This window comes from Anomaloglossus baeobatrachus, chromosome 11 (assembly GCF_048569485.1).
Source record: "Anomaloglossus baeobatrachus isolate aAnoBae1 chromosome 11, aAnoBae1.hap1, whole genome shotgun sequence".
NCBI lineage: Eukaryota > Metazoa > Chordata > Amphibia > Anura > Aromobatidae > Anomaloglossus > Anomaloglossus baeobatrachus.
The window spans coordinates 71015238-71035156 of NC_134363.1; the positions used below are offsets into that span (position 1 = coordinate 71015238).

Sequence of the window (19919 nt, forward strand, 5' to 3'; positions counted from 1 at the left end):
AGGTGCGAACACTTTGTCACAACACTGAAGTCTCATGTGACAGAAAGGCTTTCATCTCCTCCGTAGTGACCTTTCCTAGTCTTTCGCTAGGACTCTACCTTCTAGGCTAAGAAATGGGTTTGCATGGTGATGGGAAGCACTTTATTCCAGTAAGCGGTTTGATCAGAAGACTATTGGAGATGAGCATCTCAAGTTGCCATGGAAACCAAGAGAGCTGGAGCAGAAGAGAAAAAAAAAATAAAAGGCCTGGCTCCTGCAAATCCGTCTAATACAGCAGAATTAACCGGAGTGAATGGAGAATGCAGCTACAGTGCCACTGGCTTCACCCTCATGCCAAGCCTGTGTGCTCTGACTAGTCACCCTCCTTCCCATTGCAAAGCAGCATCCTCCATACTGTGCACTGCCTCCTGCAGAGCCATGGACCAGTCTGCCTGAGCTCCAGCACATGGGAATGTGTGCGCTGTGCCCCCTCTGTAGTCTACCGTCACCAGCCCACATACATGTGCAAGTTGCACTCCTTCCAGCCAACATACATGTATTAGCCTCACTCCTTCCTTCTGTCTCTCCTCCCCTCCCCCACCTGGATCCCAGCACTGTGTGCATGCTCTCTGTCTCATTCTCTCTCTCCCTCCATCTCTCCCCTTTTCTCTCGTGTACTTTTTTTCACAGTGGTTTCTCCCAGTGACATAATAACAGGATGCTGAAGTCTTTCTCCTTTTCTGCAAAATATCCCCTCTTAAAATAAACGCCATTTCACAGAACCTTCCAGGGCATGAGGGAGAGAGGAGCTAAGACATCCAGGGATTTGTGAAGCATCTCCTGGTCCCCCTTATACACAGACATACATCCCCCCATCAAAGCACACCTTCTAACAAAGGTAAGAGGCTCAATGCAATGCCATGGTGCCTACTGGACCAAGCTGGCAGCTCCATGGCACCTTCTCATTATATGTCACCATCTGCATGGATGTATATACATGTTATATATATATATATATATATATATATATATATATATATATATATATATATATATATATATATATGCATTTTTCAATCATTTCCACTATATCTGACATGCACATGATATGAATGTTCCTTCTTTGTGTATGCTTTGCATGCTTATGTATGTATATGTTATCTTTATGTAAATATTTATATGCATCAATATATAATGTTTAAACACACCTCTTTTAAAGCGTTCTGTACATTGCCCGTTCCCAGTAACACAGGGATTTGTTGCATTCCCTCTCCTTTGATTAGAGACAGGCAAATCCTTTTTGGAAAATGCAACAGATACTTAGTTGCATGTCTAACAATTGGCTTTTTCTGGGATTTTAAGAGGATTTAATAAATACTGGCAATTATAGAGTGAGGCTGTTCCTATATGGGGGGAAATAGCACATATAATGTATCTGCTTATATAAAACGGAAGAAATAATAAACATTTCCAACATATAGAACCTGCTGCTGTGTGAAGCTGAGGGGTGTACACAATATGACTTAATCTTGTCTTGGAGATTAGGGTAGGTTTTTGGAAATTGGGGGTGATATATATATATATTGTCAATTTATGTATTGTATGGCAGAAGCAGCATATGTATATATATATATGTATATATATATATATATATATATATATATATATATATATATATCTGTGTGTATATATATATATATATATATATATATATATATATGTATATATATGCACTGCATCTTCTGCAGAGAATAAATATTGTATAAATGTTTATATATTATTACTCTATATATGTCTATATATGCACACATATGTGATATATATATATATTTATTTATTTATTTCATATATATATATATATATATATATATATATATATATATATATATATATATATATATATATATATATATATATATATATATATATATAATTCTCTGTAGAAGAAGGCTCAGGAAGCGGCTTTGTTTTATTTCCGTTGTCCTTCTGCCTCCTCCCAATCGGTGGGCTTTGATATACTGACATGGTCTTTACTATGCAATAAAATGTACATGTGAAGTGAAAGTGCCCCATCCGTCCGTCCCTGCAGCATGCTCCTGGCGGGTGGCCACTGGTTTGCAGGAGAGGGGATTTAGGGATTTCACTTTCTCCAGGGATATTGAGGGGCTTTTCTCTTGGAGAGCTGTGTTTTTGCTTTGGTGGCAGCTGTGCATTGTTAATTAGGGTCCTATAGAATCCTTAGTTGATACCTGTTTTATGCCCTTTTTTATATTTTTGTGTTTTATTCACTTTTTGATATTCAGATTTTAATGCAAATATTCCAATATATAAAGTAGATAAAATTGAAGATTATATGCTTGTTTCTAGGGATATGATACTAATTATTGATACAATCAGATCTGACTAGTTGTAATATCAGGATATTGATAGATTATTTCAAATCTCATTGATCCCTTACATTAGAGAACCTTTCTTTCATGTTTACTACCGTAACAATGCTCAGAACCCCTGGGGTCCTGGCCTGAACCCAGCATTATTCCATATTTATCTATTTAATTGTCCTGTCTACTATAGAACAGATACAAATCAATCTTTTCCACCAAGCAATAAAGAAATAGGCCTTTTAAAATCCCTTAGGAATATTAACTTGTGTTACCCATGCATTTTTCATGATAAACTGCAGCCCCCTACAGGATTTCAAGTGTTAATGAGGTCGCATTTCACAATAATACCACATACCTCATATCTGTATTAAAACATCTTTTGTGCTTAGTTACCCACTAGGGCCAACAAATATTATAGCCAAGTCGCTGTATGGGCTGTAGGTGAGACCCATCCATTTCACTGTGTGACACAGTTACCAATCACTTGTATTTCCACTGCTGGACTCTGTATGTCTTACAATATTTGGGTAAAATAAAATAAAAATGATAAATAAAACAGTGCAACAAATGCAAAATTTAACAAGAGCCCAAATAAAGGCCGTAGTCTGGTGAAGCCTGATAAATAAATATATATATATATATATATATATATATACTGAATATAGATATAAATATATTTTTATACATAATAGTACACATATATATATATATATATATATATATATATATATATATATATATATATATATATATATATATATAAAAAATGTGATAAATAATTTTGTCTGTATATATAATATTTTATATACATACACATATACTGTTCGTATATAATAATATTATATTATATATTGTTAGATATATATATTTATATCTTTCCAATACGACCACTTTCTATTGACAATTTATATATATGTATATATATATATATATATATATATATATATACACTGTATATATATGAATTGTCATTAGAAATTGGTCGTAATAGTCAGATTTATTTAATTTTTCATTCATCTTTCTGCTTGGTCAATTTGATACTTGTTTTGATATTTGTATGTAATTCTCTGCAAGACAAACCACAACATCAGAAAACTAGGCTCATGTATGATTATGTACATTGATTGTGCTTGAGTTGTTTTTTACCTTCAGAGCTATACAGATATAAGATGTGGAGTGACGTTATAAGCTTCTTTATATTTAAAGAGCCCCCAAATTGAAATGATTTGTCTGCTTGGAGCATTTCCTTTTCGCGAGAAAGGGTCCAAATCCAGGCAGAACACTATAGGGAAAAGCAATAATTTGTGAAGAATTACTCCTGTGCTATCACAGGGGAAATTAAGAATTACACTTTCCTCTTTGAAATCAATGGGCTGTTCTTGTAATAAATGGACATATGGGTCCTCTGGATCGCCTGATTGTTAATATAGCTACTCCCCACTCTGACCAAAAGACAAGGAGGCAAAATTTGTTAAATTGTATGGAATTTTGAGTTAATAATGTAGAGCCCGCTATTAAAAATCTTTATTTTTGGCCAAATTGGGAAGCAGTTACAAAGAAGGTTTTTTCTTCTGGAGGACCTGTCTTGTCTTTCATTACACAGACATCCCACTGATTCTGCAATGCCTAATTTCCCATGTGAAATGAACACTGCCTGCCAAGTTTTCCTATACATTAAGGCTGATCACAGGAGGACCTAGTTGAAGTAAACTTTTTATTTAACTTCATCCTGCAATGGTTGCCATATAATATTTCGGACTGGATTAAGCCTTGTTCTTCATCTGAATTAATAAAAGGAAGACTAGAAGAAATCCATATCCTCACTATAACTACTTGGTATTACATGTTCTGGACATTAGCAAACGTATTTCTAAATTATACTACTATGTGTTTGATACATATTGAAATAATGAAAAACCTCAGAGCAACTCTTTATTGGTGTCATGTCTCGAGACTTGATATGGTGACCTTGTGCTGCGTGATAAGTTTCCTGCTGAGCCACAGCCTGGTTGGTCTCTGTCCAAATGATGATGATTGTTTTATTTTTGTTTTTCCTTCTTTGGTTTGCGGTTAGTTAGGTGTTCTCACTTGCTTATTCTGTCTCTGTCCTATCACATACTGGGTGGGGCTAATTATCTTCTCCTTGCTCCTGCCTTCTCTGCTGACTATATTTCTTACTGCTGAGGAGTTCCAGCCCTTTAGCTAGTGATTTTACCTGTTAAGTAGTGATGAGCGAGTACTAAAAAGCTCGGGTGCTCGAGGCTCGGGCCGAGCATCCCAAGATACTCGTGTACTCAGCCCGAGCACCGAGCCCAATGTTATCCTATGGGAGACCCGAGTATTTTTCTGAAATGACCCCTGGCAGCATGTAGAAACCCTAAAAATGTCACAAAAGTCTCAGAAGAGTGCTCAAATGACATGGCAACAGCATGGGGAAGACCCCTTGAAGCATTTATCACTCAAAAGTCACAGCTGTGAGCAATTTTGTCCGAGTTTTACGCCATTTTTACGGACTCACCAGAAAACCTTCCAAAATGACACCAAAATGAATTTTCATGGCGGAAATGTTAAGGGTACATACCCAATAGTGAGATAGAGCTGGTGTATGTTACTTTTTGAGATAAATACATGAAAGATTTTACGTAAAACATTGTGTGGCACTCCGATGTCCAAAACGCACGTTTTGTGCTTTTTACTAGCGATGTCGGTCATTTTTTTTTTCATTCTATCTCCCGTCGGTCGGTCTCGCTCTGTCTGTCTCTCTCTGTCTTGTCTGTCCCCCTCTTACAGTCTGTCGGTCAGTCTCCCCCCTCTCTCTTACTTACCGTTCCCCGATCACTGCCGCGGCGCTGCACAGCTGTTCACTAAACTCCGGCGGCTTTTCTTCTTTTGAAAAAGCCGGCCGCTCATTAAACAATCTCGTATTCCCTGCTTTCCTGCTTTTCGGCGCCTATGATTGGTTGCAGTGAGACACACCCCCACGCTGAGTGACAGGTGTCTCACTGCACCCCAACACAGCAGCCGGTGGGTGTGTGTATACTGTGCAGTGAAATAAATAATTAAATAATTAAAAAAAACGGCGTGCGGTCCCCCCAATTTTAATACCAGCCAGATAAAGCCATACGGCTGAAGGCTGGTATTCTCAGGATGGGGAGCTCCACGTTATGGGGAGCCCCCCAGCCTAACAATATCAGTCAGCAGCCGCCCAGAATTGCCGCATACATTATATGCGACAGTTCTGGGACTGTACTCGGCTCTTCCCGATTTACCCTAGTGCGTTGGCAAATCGGGGTAATAAGGAGTTAATGGCAGCCCATAGCTGCAAATAACTCCTAGACTAATCATGTCAGGCGTCTCCCCGAGATTCCTTCCATGATTAATCTGTAAATTACAGTTAAAAAACACACACACCCGAAAAATCCTTTATTAGAAATAAAAAACACTAACAAAGTCCCTCATCACCAATTTATTAACCCCGACAAACCCTCCATGTCCGGCGTACTCCACAGTCCTCCAGCGTCGCATCCAGCTGTGCTGCATGAAGGTGACAGGAGCTGCAGAATACACCGCCGCTCCTGTCAGCTTCACACAGCAACTGAAGACAGCCGCGCGATCAGCTGAGCTGTCACTGAGGTTACCTGGATCCAGAGGTGGATGCAGCGGTGGCCGCGGGTAACCTCAGTGACAGCTCAGCTGATCGCGCTACTCACCCCCGCTCCGGTCAGCTCCACGCAACAAATGAGGTGAGTATCGCGATCAGCTGAGCTGTCACTGAGGTTACCTGGATCCAGCGGTGGATGCAGCGGTGGCCGCGGGTAACCTCAGTGACTGCTCAGCTGGTCGCGCTACTCACCGCCGCTCCGGTCAGCTCCACGCAACAAATGAGGTGAGTATCGCGATCAGCTAAGCTGTCACTGAGGTAACCTGGATCCAGCGGTGGATGCATCGGTGGCCGCGGGTAACCTCAGTGACTGCTCAGCTGATCGCGCTACTCACCGCCGCTCCGATCAGCTCCACGCAGCAACTGAGGTGAGTATAGCGATCAGCTGAGCTGTCACTAAGGTTACCTGGATGCAGCGGTGGCCGCGGGTAACCTCAGTGACAGCTCAGCTGATCGCGCTACTCACCGCCGCTCCGGTCAGCTCCACGCAGCAACTGAGGTGAGTATAGCGATCAGCTGAGCTGTCACTGAGGTTAATCGCGGCACCGCTGGATCCAGCGGTGGCCGTGAGTTACCTGACTGACAGCAGCTGATCGCTATACTCACCTCAGTTGCTGTGTGAAGCTGACCGGAGCGGCGGTGTATTCTGCTGCTCCTGTCACCTGCATGCAGCAGAGCTAGACGCGACGCTGGAGGTCTGTGGATTACGCCGGACATGGAGGGCTTTGTCGGGGTTAATAAATTGGTGATGAGGGTCTTTGTTATTGTTTTTTATTTCTAATAAAGGATTTTTCGGGTGTGTGTTTTTTAACTGTAATTTACAGATTAATCATGGAAGGAATCTCGGGGAGACGCCTGACATGATTAATCTAGGATTTAGTGGCAGCTATGGGCTGCCATTAACTCCTTATTACCCCGATTTGCCAACGCACTAGGGTAAATCGGGAAGAGCCGGGTACAGTCCCAGAACTGTCGCATATAATGTATGCGGCAATTCTGGACGGCTGCTGACTGATATTGTTAGGCTGGGGGGCTCCCCATAACAAGGAGCTCCCCATCCTGAGAATACCAGCCTTCAGCCGTATGGCTTTATCTGGCTGGTATTAAAATTGGGGGGACCGCACGCCGTTTTTTTTAATTATTTATTTATTTTACTGCACAGTATATACACGCCCACCGGCTGCTGTGATTGGGTACAGTGAGACACCTGTCACTCAGCGTGGGGGCGTGTCTCACTGCAACCAATCATAGGCGCCTGTTGGCGGGGAAAGCAGGGAATATGAGATGGCTTTGTGCAGAGCACAGCACGCCCGCCGGTATAAAGGCTCGGTCACGCTGTGCAGGCCGGCCAATCACTGCAATTCCACAACTAACAGGGCTGTGGCATTGCAGTGGTCTGCCAGCCAATCCCTGCATGAGGGCTGGCTCTCAAAAGAGTGCCAACATGCAGGGATGAAGACCACGAGTACAGCACGAGTATCGCGAAATTACTCGGTACCCGCCGAGTAGTCCGAGTACAGTGATACTCGTGCGAGTACCGAGAAAGTAACAAGCATACTCGCTCATCACTACTGTTAAGCAGAGACCAGCGTTGTGATTACTGCAACATCAGATGGTGGGGTTTCATAGGCTCAAGTGGCCCCTTATAGATGGGGCAACACTATCATGCCTAAGTCTTGGGATGCCATCCTTTGATCTTGTACTGCATGCTAAGTTTCCCTCCCTGCTGAGCCACAGCTTGGTCAGTCTCTGTCCAAATGCTGATGCACATTTTATTTTTATTTATTTGCGGTTAGTTAGGTGTTCTCACTTGCTTAGTTTGTCTCTGTCCTATCACCTACTGGGTTGGGCTAATTATCTTTTCCTTGCTCTAGCCTTCAATGCTGGTTATATTTCTTACTGCTGAGGAGTTCCGGCCCTTAGCTAGTAATTTTGCCTGTTAGGCAGAGACCAGCGTTGTGAATACTGTGTGTTTTCTTATTTGCCTTCCCAAAACATTACTTTTTTCTGCAAGGTTCTTGGGAGGTTTCCCATGCTTACTGTTGTCTTTCTCCATTTTCCCTTTGTGGACGTGTTTTATATCTCCTTACCTTACCTCACCTTTCAGGCAGAAAGGTCCAATTTGTGGATTTCTTGTTGGGTGCTGTGCAGCTAGAGATACAAGTCTAGAACCGGTAAGGTGTGGGTTCATCGGCGGTGTGATCAGCTTTATTCCCCATCTACCCGTGTTGAAATACGTAAGTTCTCGAATTTTTCTGCCTCATGCAAGTTGTACTTTCGCCTTCGTCCTGTCTCATCTGGGTGTGAGAGTCAACAAGTGGGCATTGTTTTGTCTTTGCTTCACAGGATCCACAAGCCTGGGCATGTTTTGTGCCTAAGGACAGTCCTCCATTTTCCTTTGTTGAGGCATTTTTCTCAGGCCTTTGCCTCATTTATGATGAAACTGATAAAGTCACAGTAATGAATCCAAGATCCTCAAGCTGTTTGAGGAAGGCAGTTGAGTTGAGGACTACTGCTAACAGCTTAGACTTTGGGCAGTAGAGACCTCATGAAACAACTCTGCTTTCTGGAGTCAGTTCTATCACGGACGTTCAGGTCAGAATAATGACATGATGCCTGCAGTCTCTGGATGAAGCTATAACACTGCCTGTTTGTTTAGATAGACACCTGAGAGATAGACATTTAAAGGCATTTCAGTACCATGTTCCACCCCACCAGTTGACACTGATAAAACTATGGAAACTGGTGCTTGCATAGACACCAAAGGGAGATCTGAACTTGGAGCATCCCTTTGGTTTTATTTATATTGTGCTAGTTCAGGTTTGCCATGATTCAATGTTTCAAATTTATTAATGGGAAATAAGTAATTAATCAGAATTTCAAAAGTGAAATAAAAATGAGACTTCTTGTAGAGATGCAGATTCCAAGAGTCTGAGATGGTGTCAAGGGGCAGCTGTAAGAAAAAAATGGACGCCTGTATTAGAGAAAAAGTCTGATTTTTTTTGCATGCCTAGATTTGTTGATTGAGATGCTACTTTAACTCTAACTGATCATGACTTTGCTGTATTGTGGTTATGATTTCTCCAACATTGAATTCATTTAATCTATGGGGCTGGGTCTGACACACAATCCAGTCATCGAGTGGGAGACCCAGGAGATTAGGTCATAGGGTTACTCCTGCTTTTCTGGGTGTTTCTCAAGATCCTCAGCTCTCATAGCTTATTTCCTCAGAACAAAAAATGTTAAGGCTCATGTTTTGTCTCTCAACATTGTCCCAAAATTGAGACACAAATAAAACAGGGTTCTTGTTGAAGGGGTAGGACTGGGCAGTGCTTTTTTGTAAAAAGATATTTGCTGGTACGCATCTCTGATCTGAGGCGAGGAGCGTGGGGAGGGGGGGTGTTGTCAGGCGCCACCGGACCAGATTGAGGAGCAGCGAGGGGGAGAGAGTGCCGGTGCCGGTGGGGAGAATGGACGATCATTTGAGTACAAGTATGAGATTTGTACACTTCTGGCCACATTCTGATTTGATGTGTCCAGCCTCAGTCAATTCATTTTCATTGAACGCAAAGAAGAGGGGAGCCAGCACTGCTCATGAGTGGCATGCAACAATGAAAAAATAACAAGTGTAAAATTCACAAATTTATTCCTACTGTAACAATTCAATGAGATTTTTTGCAAATTATTGATCAATGATTTGAGCCCCCCTGCCCCGTCACGGCAAATCTCTGTAGCGGGGTCCCTACACTATGTTATAAATTAATATCTACCATAAGATCTCATATAATGACTTGAACAGGACCATATAAGAAACACCACTTACCCGGGGAATGTCAGAACCGCTCCCATGCTGCAAGGACTGACAACTGCGAATAAAGGTAGCCCAGGTGCCAGTGTGTGTGGCAGAACCACACACACCAGCACAATGTCAGAACTGGCCCTCACAGTGCCAGACCAGCTAGCATGGATGAAGGGCGGAACAGCCTCAGGCAGGTGGTGCTTAAATAATGATGCCTATGGACCAGGGGGCGGTGGCTGTGTGTGAACAGGCACCAACATGAATTTTGATGGCAACAGAAGGAATTTGCAAACCACACTGGGCGTGCACGGCAAGGTGGCGGTCAACCACCGTCTATTCTACAGTGGGGAAAATGGACGATCATGTGAGCACAAGTATGAGATTTGTACACTTCTGGCCACATTCTGATCTGATGTGTCCAGCCTCAGTCAATTCATTTTCATTGAGCATGTCTGTTCAGCACGTGACCACATCTATGTAAATCTCATACTTGCAGCTTCATAACCTCCCACTCTCACCGCCAGCACCAGAGAATCCTGACAGCGTGCAGTGTGCACACTGTGAGAATTCAGAAGGCTGCAGTCACAGAGTGACACAAGGAGTGACTGCAGACTCATCACAAATTTGGACAACCCCTTTAATGCTCCTAACAACATAAATAAAAACATAGTAACCCTTAACTTGTCAGACGGCACAAGACTTTATTAAAGAGATTGTCCACTACTTTAACATTAATGACCTTTCCTTAGGATAGGTCACCAATGTCTGACTGGTCGGGGTTCGGCACCTGGCACCCCCGCCAATTCCCTACTCTAGGTATCGGTGGTGGCAGGTGGCTGGAAGTGCTCAGTTCTGGATCTGCTCCGTCTTCTGATAGTAGCAGCAGTTGCATATTAAAATCAATGAGGTGGATGTGCAGTACCCAGCTGCGGACACCATCAAAGGACGGAGCAGATCCAGAAATAAGCATTTCCGGCCACCTGCATTAAGAGCAGCTGATCAGTGGGGGTCCCATTGCGCTCACATCAGAAGCAATGCGCAAGTGGGACCAAGGCCTAATGATAAGACATAGTCAGTATCACAAATAAACATTTACATTCAGGTACCTTATAGATGATGTTGTCTCTAGTCATTTCTTTCTATTCTTCATCTTGTCCTGACGCAATAATGACTTTTCACATTCACATCTCCTCTCTGCAGATTTCCATCTTCTCCGGTCTTCTGCAGCACATCCCGATACGATGCCCCTAAAATAGCAGAATGACTATAATACTTCTACTTAAAAATATCTGCCCTACACTGTGCCCCAGAATAAATAATGGCCCCTCACAGTATTCTCTGCACAAAATATGACCCACACTGTCCCTCTTATGGTACATGGCCTACATATTCCCTCTTTCCAAACTGAGCCTACTGTTTACAGTGTCCTTTACACTGTGTCCCCTTATACTGCACCGTCTTTATACTGTGCCTTCATCACACTCCCCCTCCTTGCTATAACATCACACTGTCCTCCCATTCTGCCCGCTCTCCATACCACCCCTCCACTACCCCGTCTTTATTCTGTGCCCATCTCATTTTTCTCATCCCTTACTGTCTCCTCACTACCTCCTGTGTGTCCATATACTTTTCCACCTCACTCCCCATCCTACCCACTTGCTCCTCATACCATGTCACTCTTTATTCTGTGTCCTCAAAATTTCTTTCCAGTTCACTCCACATCCCCTTTGTCCCCATGCATCACCCCTCATCCTCTCTGTCCCCATGCATGAAACCTCATCCTCTCTGTCCCCATGCATCAACAATCATCCTCTGTGTCCCCATGCGTCACCCCTCATCCTCTCTGTCCCCATGCATCACCCCTCATCCTCTGTCCCCATGCATCACCCCCCATCCTCTCTGTCCCCATGCATGAAACCTTATCCTTTCTGTCCCTATGCATCACCCATCATCCTCTCTGTCCCCATGCATCACCCCTCATCCTCTCTGTCCCCATGCATCATCCCCTCATCCTCTCTCTCCCCATGCATGAAACCTCATCCTCTCTGTCCCCATGCATCACCCATCATCCTCTCTGTCCCCATGCATCACCCCTCATCCTCTGTCCCCATGCATCACCCCTCATCCTCTCTGTCCCCATGCATCACCCCCTCATCCTCTCTCTTCTCATGCATGAAACCTCATCCTCTCGCTCCCCATACAGTGTCCAAACATACTTCCCGCTCCCCATCCTCTCTTCCCACCATACTCTGTCCACAGATAGTTCCCTCTTCCATACTGTGTATATACATATTGCCCCCTCCCCACCCTCTGTCCCCCCAAAGTGTGTCCCCACATAGTTCCCATTCCCCACCCTCTGTCCCCCCTATAGTGTGTCCACAGATAGTTCCCTCCCCCACCCTCTCTCCCCTACCCTCTCTCCCCCATACTGTTTCATAAATACTCACCTCTCACCCCATAATGTTCCTCCTCCGTGTCTTCAGCTCCACAGTGGAGCACTTATCAGCGTTTCTCTGCCGCCTCTGCGCTGCGGCGCTGGCTTCCGGGTCAGCAGTCTGATCAGCTGACCTGATCACATGACAATCGTCGCTCTGACCCGGAAGTCAGCACCAGGGATCACCGCTTCATTTGTCCTTGCGTCTGACAGATTCAAGGGCAATTCAGCAGTGGGAGCTGCGCGCTGCACTTTCTGTGAGTGCGGCTGTCAGCGTGACAGCCATGCTCAGAGAATAGTGGCTCCCACCCCGGCAGACTTCCACACCGCAACATCAGGCAGCCCGACAGCGCCCCGCCAGCTCCTCCCTAGATACGCCTCTGGCTTGTGCCTCCGCTCCACATGGCTAATTTGTATAGTTTACAAATTAACCATGTGGACAGAGCCAGAGGCGCTCTTCAGATTTTCTGGTATGTCGTACTGGCGCGTACCGCCACAAAAAAAGCACTGGTACTGGGTGCTCTAAGTGCAGATCTCAGACACATTCAGAATGCTGAGGACAGTGCGCCAAAAGATATGCCTATAAACAAACTCTATGTACCACTCTCTTTGAAAGTAGATTTGCTTAAAGAAATACATGGTTCTGTCTTAGCAGAGCATCTAGATTTTTCTGCCAAAAGGAGGTCTCTTTCTAGAGCTTTATAGGGCCAAAATTCTCTTAAGGATGCTGAAGAGTATGTCCATAATTGCAGACTCTATGATATGGCTAACACCTCTCTTCGGGTCCAAGCGGGTTTACTATTGCTAATCAAGATTTTGACCAGTGATCAGGCCAAAAATAATGCCAACCACAGATGTATGAAGCCTCTTATCTTTAGGGTGAAGGAGTTTGTGTCGTTGTTCTTAAAAATCTAAAGGGTACTTTACACGCTGCGATATCGGTACCGATATCGCTAGCGAGCGTACCCTCCCCCGTCGGTTGTACGACACGGGCAAATCGCTGCCCATGGCGCACAACATCGCTAACACCCATCACACGGACGTACCTTCCCTGCGACGTCGTTCTGGCCGGCGATCCGCCTCCTTTCTAAGGGGGCGGTTTGTGCGGCATCACAGCGACGTCACACGGCAGCCGTCCAATAGCAGAGGAGGGGCGGAGATGAGCGGCCGGAACATGCCGCCACCTCCTTCCTTCCTCAGGTAAGATGCAGGTAAGGAGATGATTGTCGTTCCTGCGGTGTCACACATAGCGATGTGTGCTGCCACAGTAACGACGAACAACATCTTACCTGCAGCAGCAACGATATTAAGGAAATGAACGACGTGTCAACGAGCAACGATTTTTCACGTTTTTGCGCTCGTTGATCGTCGCTCATTGATGTCAAACGCTGCGATGTCGCTAACGGCGCTGGATGTGCGTCATTAATGACGTGACCCCGACGGTATATCGTTAGCGATGTGGCAGCGTGTAAAGCACCCTTAAGTCTTAAAGTTTTGAATCCTATGATGGTTAAAAGTCAACTTCCTACGACTTAGAAAATAAAAACTGCTTTAATTTTTTCCTTTTAAATAAACTTGAAGGGACACCTTGTCCTCGAGACTTAATTAAGGTGGATTTGGAGGAGGATCAGGAGTATGAGGTAAAGCGAGTACTGAGTTCCAGGAGGGTCAGGAGCCGTTTACACTACTTCATCAAATGGAAGTGTTGTGGTTCTGAGGATGACTCCTGGGTGGATTTGGGAGTCTACATGCGGATCTTCTGGTGAGCGAATTCCATCAGCAACATCAAATGGTGGGGGTGCACAGGGTCCAGTGGTCTCTCATAGAATGGGTGGTACTGTCATGCCTTGGTCTCGGAACTCCATCTGGTGACCCTGTGCTACGTGGTCAGTTTCCTTCCCTGCTAAGCTACAGCCTAGTCAGTTACTCTTCAAATGCTGATGCATGTTTTATTTTTGCTTTTCCTTCTTTGATTTGTGGTTAGTCAGGTGTTCTCACTTACTTAGTTTGTCTCTGTTCTATGTTACCCAACATAGAAATACATGCAGCCGACCCGCTCCTGTCTGGAGAGTGTGCAGCCATGTCGGATGGAACCGATGTGAGACTCGTGTGAGTCACTCGCAAGTGTGACTCCGGCCTTAGACAGACACCAGTGTTATTGTTAATCTATGTCTTCTTATTTGCTTCCCAAAAGCTTATTTCCTCTGTTAGGTTGGTGGAAGGTTACCCTTGCATACACTTGTCATCTCCTTTTTCCCCTTGTGCACGTGTTTTATGTTCTCTCACCTTGTGTTTACATCTACCTCTACATGTTCTTCCTATCTTGGTTTGTAGTGCTTAGCAACTTCCATTCTGTTTCCTCAGGAAGTTCAAGAAACAACTTAACAGCCTTTCAGGCAGACGGGTCAGAGTTGTGGGATTTTAGTTTTGCACCTAGGGATTTTTCAGCCTATGCAGGAACCATTATGGTATTGTACAGCCAGGGAATCTAGTCTGTACAGGAACCATTAGGGTGTGGGTGCAGGTTCAGGGAGATAAGGTTTATTCCCCCTTTACCCAGTTTAGAGAGCTGCATACATAACAATTACTTTAGTGTCTTTTATCTGGTTGACATAACTTTGTATGACTGTTTGGCTTTGCGGTCAAGTTAATTACGTTTATTGAAGACTCGTCTGTGACAAAACTGGATCAACTACTATACTCCCTTGACTGAAGTTTATGGACACTGAGCACTAACTTGAGTAGTTATATCATGAACATCGCTCAACTTATCTGAGAAGTCCTGAATAACTTGATATTTTTAGAACCAGTTAAAGGGTTTATGTTCAGACACTTTACACATTCGTTGCCTGTTTCCACTCCCTGTCCATGAACTGGACATGTGACTGCTGCAGCCAATCACTGATTATAGCATGTCAATGTCAGGGATATCATTGTTAGAGTAAGAATTTACGGCCAGCCGGATCATGAAGTACTGAAATAAGAGCGGTGAGTGATTGGTAAGATGAGTAATGTTTATTTTTTCTTATCTTAAACTATTTTTAAACCATCTTCAAACTTATTTTGGGTGCATAGATATCACCTTAAAAACCATTGAAGGTGTAATTAGTCAAAAAGACATGTCTTATGGACATTGGTGAAGTTTTAATCTATTGCTACTAATTTCCAGAATGAAAGGGTTCAAAAGAGAGGCCCTGCTTTGCATATCCAAGGCACAGAACTAAACTCCAGCTGATTTTAAAAATAGAAAACTGAAAAATACCAAAGTTCATCTCTTTAGAGCCCTTTAATTTTGGAATTAAATTTTTGCAATGATCAAAGCACATCAGTAAATCTGTGATGTTTGCCCCAGATAACACAATCAGGGTGGCTGTCACGGACGAACTAGAGGCCAGCCACCCACTCAGCACACGAGAAACCCTTAACCCCTGTACAGGGATCTGGAATTACTACAGGGTCCAGGAGCTCGCTACCTATGGAAGGCTGCAATCCAGAGAAGAGTAGTCGTCAGGCAGGGTCAAAACCAGGAGGTACAAAAAGGGACAAAATCGTCAGGTAGTCAGGAAATCAGGCTAAGGTCAAATCGGAGATGGCAGCAAAGTCCAAAAATGGCAGACATGAGAGTCACCAGTGAACAGGCAGTGGTCAAAACATGGGAATCAATAGTAAAAGAGCAGGGTGTGAACCAGGGCTGCAGCAGTAATACTACAAAGGCTATATCTGGTAGCGACCAGCAGACTAGAGAAGGAATAAGAAGGGTGTGGTGCCTTCCCTTTGGCCGTGACTGAAAGGTGGTAACTTCAGCTGGTAGGCACACGCCACCACAGTCAGCCAGTGGTACTGCAGGTTCCAGTGAAACTCAGCTTAGTGGATGGGTGGAACCTTCGCCCACCAAAGACACTGGCGCTGACTCCTCCCCTATCACCAGCCCTGCCCATGGTGAGAATACGGCGGCACCTGGTGATCGAAGCAGAAGTTGCAGGAGTGGACTCCGATGGACACGTGACAATATCATATTAATTGGGATTCTGCTTAAACTTGCCATCAAGAAGACTGAACAACATTTGAAACTTTAATTTGCCTATACCCTAATGCAGTCTATGTGCATTAGATTTAGACATGTTGGCAAATTTAATACAATCTGCTTACAATCCAAATTTAATGCATCTAGTAGATCTTCACATCTTATCAGATAAATCATATAGTTTGGACAGGTTAATTTTCCTTTCTAGTTTTTTTTCTGTCAATCTAGATAGCATCAGAGGTATCTATGTCGCGGGCGGAGGAGGGGACGCCGCGCTCTCCCACTGCTACTCGGGTCCGGCTGCCGCGGCTGCTGCGGCCTGCCGCTGCTCAGTGGCTCGAGCGATGGGCCGGATCCCGGGGACTCGAGCGGCGCTCCTCGCCCGTGAGTGAAAGGGGGTTTTTGGAGGTGGGGATTGTTTATTGTCCGTGACGCCACCCACGGTTGTGGTGATTTGTTGACACCACCGCTGCTCTGTATGGGGATCCCGGGAGGGATGGTATGGAGCAGCCAGTTGTTGTGTTGCCCCTCCGTGGGTAGGGGTTGGTGATCCCGGGGCCCAGTGATGAGGTGGGTGATGCAGGGCTTGGTGGGCGCAGGGACGCGGGGGCAGCGCTGTGCCTTGCGGCACTGTGGTACTCACTCAGCCTGAGACGATGACACAGTTCTCGGTAAAACACACGGCTGGAAAGACGGTTCCCACGGACGGCTGCACTTGCTTTCCCCAGTAGGTGACGGTGATGGTCCCTCTGTCCTGCACCTAAGTTGATAATGGTTGCGATGGGTTCCCACCGGTAACCCGCTCCCCGGCTTGGATATGGGCCGGAAGAGCCCTACTTTGCCCGCAGGCGCTGGCCCTGAGAAACTGGTGCCCTGGCGGTGGCGGTGTCTCTCCGTTGCGGTTGGACTGTTGCCTTCAATCGGGACTTGGTTGTTGGGAGACAGACGTCCCCTTCACTGACGGATTTGGCAAATTATGGCGACTCCTAGCCTTGCCGGGATCCGAAAGGCCCCTGCCCTGGTGCTGACTGTTCTTCGTATACTTCTCCAGACCGCCGGGTCACCACCCGTCCGCGGTCCTTCCAGCAACCTCCGAGCAGTCCCCCTGCAGACTATCACCGCCGTCTGCTGACCTTGCTGTCACTGTCCGGGGCACACACCCGGACCAACTTGAGGCTTTACTACTGTCACTTTCCTGTCACTTCAGCTTTTCTCTTTAGCTCCACTACCACTTCCTTCTACTTTCACTTCCCTCACTCCTCTGCCTGGTTCTCCCGCCTCCAGGGCTGTGAACTCCTCGGTGGGCGGAGCCAACCGCCTGGCCCACCCCCTGGTGTGAACATCAGCCCCTGGAGGAAGGCAACAAGGATTTTGGTAGCCTTGGTGTTCCTAACTGGGGTGTAGGGTGTGATGGTGTGATGACCTGTGACCCCTGGCTTGCCCAGGGTGTCACATCTACTCAAGTGCTTGTTAACTAGTAGAATTAAACATCATGTTGGAACACCAAATTAATGTTTTCTCCATTTTGTTTGATACTGAAGGATTTTTTTACAGCTCTAGAAAAACAATCTTGCATACAGGAGTTAATATAATCTTGATCCCTGTCATCTATCACCTTACGGATGGATGGCTGGAAGGTGGGTTTAGCCAAGGGGCAGGATGTAATATTTTTGCTCTTTTGCAGACCGAGCAATAGAAAGAGGTTCCTTAATCGGCCAGTTATCTTTCAGCTGTATGGAAGATTTTGTCAGGAAGAAGGAGAAAATGGCTGATCTCTGAAAGCATTCAGAGACAAGTTCTTCATATATTTCTTTAATAGCAGGATTTTTTTTCATTTGATGTTCTTTTATCGATGGCCTTTGTGGAGACACGAGGGTCAGTGGATGTTCTCCTCCACTGGCCTGGCTGTCTTTAGAATAACTGCACGGACCTGGGCTCATCCCAACTGAATGTTCACTCTCCTTTGCCAAGGGCAAAACACTACTCAGACAACAGAGGGTGAGGGAACCACACATTGGTGAGAATTTATTGGTTCACCAACAGTCAAAAACATATATCAAGACACAAGATGGTACAAGCAGTAGTCTCACCCTTCCACTGGCCTGCCAGGGATTAGAGTCTTCGTGACTTCATAGCTTCCAAAGCCAACTATCCCAGTCCAGCAGCACCCCGTTTTTGGAGTGAACGCAATGAATAGAAAAAGCGGCAAGCTTAAGAAGCAATTCTCTATTTCCTCAGTCAGAACCAAAGCTCCTCGACTGAGAAGAGTACAATCCTTCTCTTGATGCAGTTGGGATTCCCCAGCTGAAGCTGATGTTCCTTGGCTGGCATCATGTAGAATCCTTCTCTTGATGCAGTTCTGTGATTCCCCAGGTGGAGCCAAAGTTCTTCGGCTGAGGGCATGTAGAATAATAATAATATTGGCGACAAGAGCAAAACCCTTTTATAGCTCTCAGTGCTCAATTCAGGTTATGGTATCTTACAGAATTGGTTGGAAATGGCAGCTCTCTCATTGGTCATAAGTACAATCGGACTGCTTAATTTTTCTCTGAACTATGCAATCAGAGTGTCTGAGGCAATACACATTTACAGACAATAAGGCTCCGATCAGTCTGGGAAGAGACAATGGTTATCTTCTTTTGATTTAACAAACAGTAGGACCCATATGACTGGCCTAATTAATAATAACAGTTCACCTTCATGCAAGAGTCCAAGTGCTGATTTGCCACAGTCTGAATGTTCTGAAACTGGATGAAATCAATATTTCCTTTCCAAATACTTCTAAAATAATTGTCCTTTTTGGTTTAGTTTTCTACATAATTCAAGAAAAAGGAGCTGTTAATTAATATTTCAGATTAATTTATAAGTAAAGTGGGCAGTAATGATGGAAGTTGAATCATACGTCTATGATTGCCTTCTACTGTATTGCAGATTCTAGATAAAATGGCTAAACTGCAAACATTTGTCTTGATAAAATAAGGACAAGGCAATTGGGCGAATTTATCAGCTAAGCAGGCCTAAATGTTTGAGCATACTGAGGTCTGTGCCTGAAACCCTATTTACTAAACCTTTCTATTTTTCTACCCACTTCACTTTAGGAGTCTTTGCTTTTGCATTCATTGGATTATTATGGAATACAAAGCTTTGCTAAAAATACACAGCTGCTTTCTAGGCCTGTATTATTGAGGAACAATTGCAACATTTACTAATTGCAATATAAAATATAAATGATTTTTGGAATGGAAATTGTGATCTAGTTAAGCAGTCAGTTAAAGGACCAGTAACTCATTTTTACAATAGCCAGATGTTTGTAAAAAGAGTTTCCCCTCACAGAATGAATATGGCCTGGTTATAGAAAAAGAGAAAAACATGGTTCCTCCTAGATCAATAACTTCAAAATGGGTTTATAGCCCCTGGCTTGTACCAACTCAACTCGGAGAAGCTGACCTTAGGAGGCTGTGCCAGGGACCAAGCGCAATACTGGGAGACAACATATGGTCTAAGTACACTAGACACAAGAGTGCTTGTAATGTGTGGCCATCCACTTCAATAAGTAACATGATATCCAGAGAAAAATACTGAGCCTTGGGCATACTGGTTGGTGAAGTCCTGAGGGGATACAAAGTAGATCCAGTAAA

General features: G+C 44.5%; 1 protein-coding gene across 1 annotated transcript in view; it reads left to right on the forward strand.

Annotated features, from left to right (window-relative positions):
• The first annotated feature begins 424 nt into the window (after positions 1-424).
• Positions 425-19919, forward strand: part of CACNG8 (calcium voltage-gated channel auxiliary subunit gamma 8) — a 281981-nt gene continuing 262486 nt past the window's right edge. Inside the window, exon 1 of the mRNA XM_075327768.1 lies at positions 425-877. The gene's annotated coding sequence lies outside the window, so the exon portion shown is untranslated. The remainder of the gene's footprint in view (positions 878-19919) is intronic.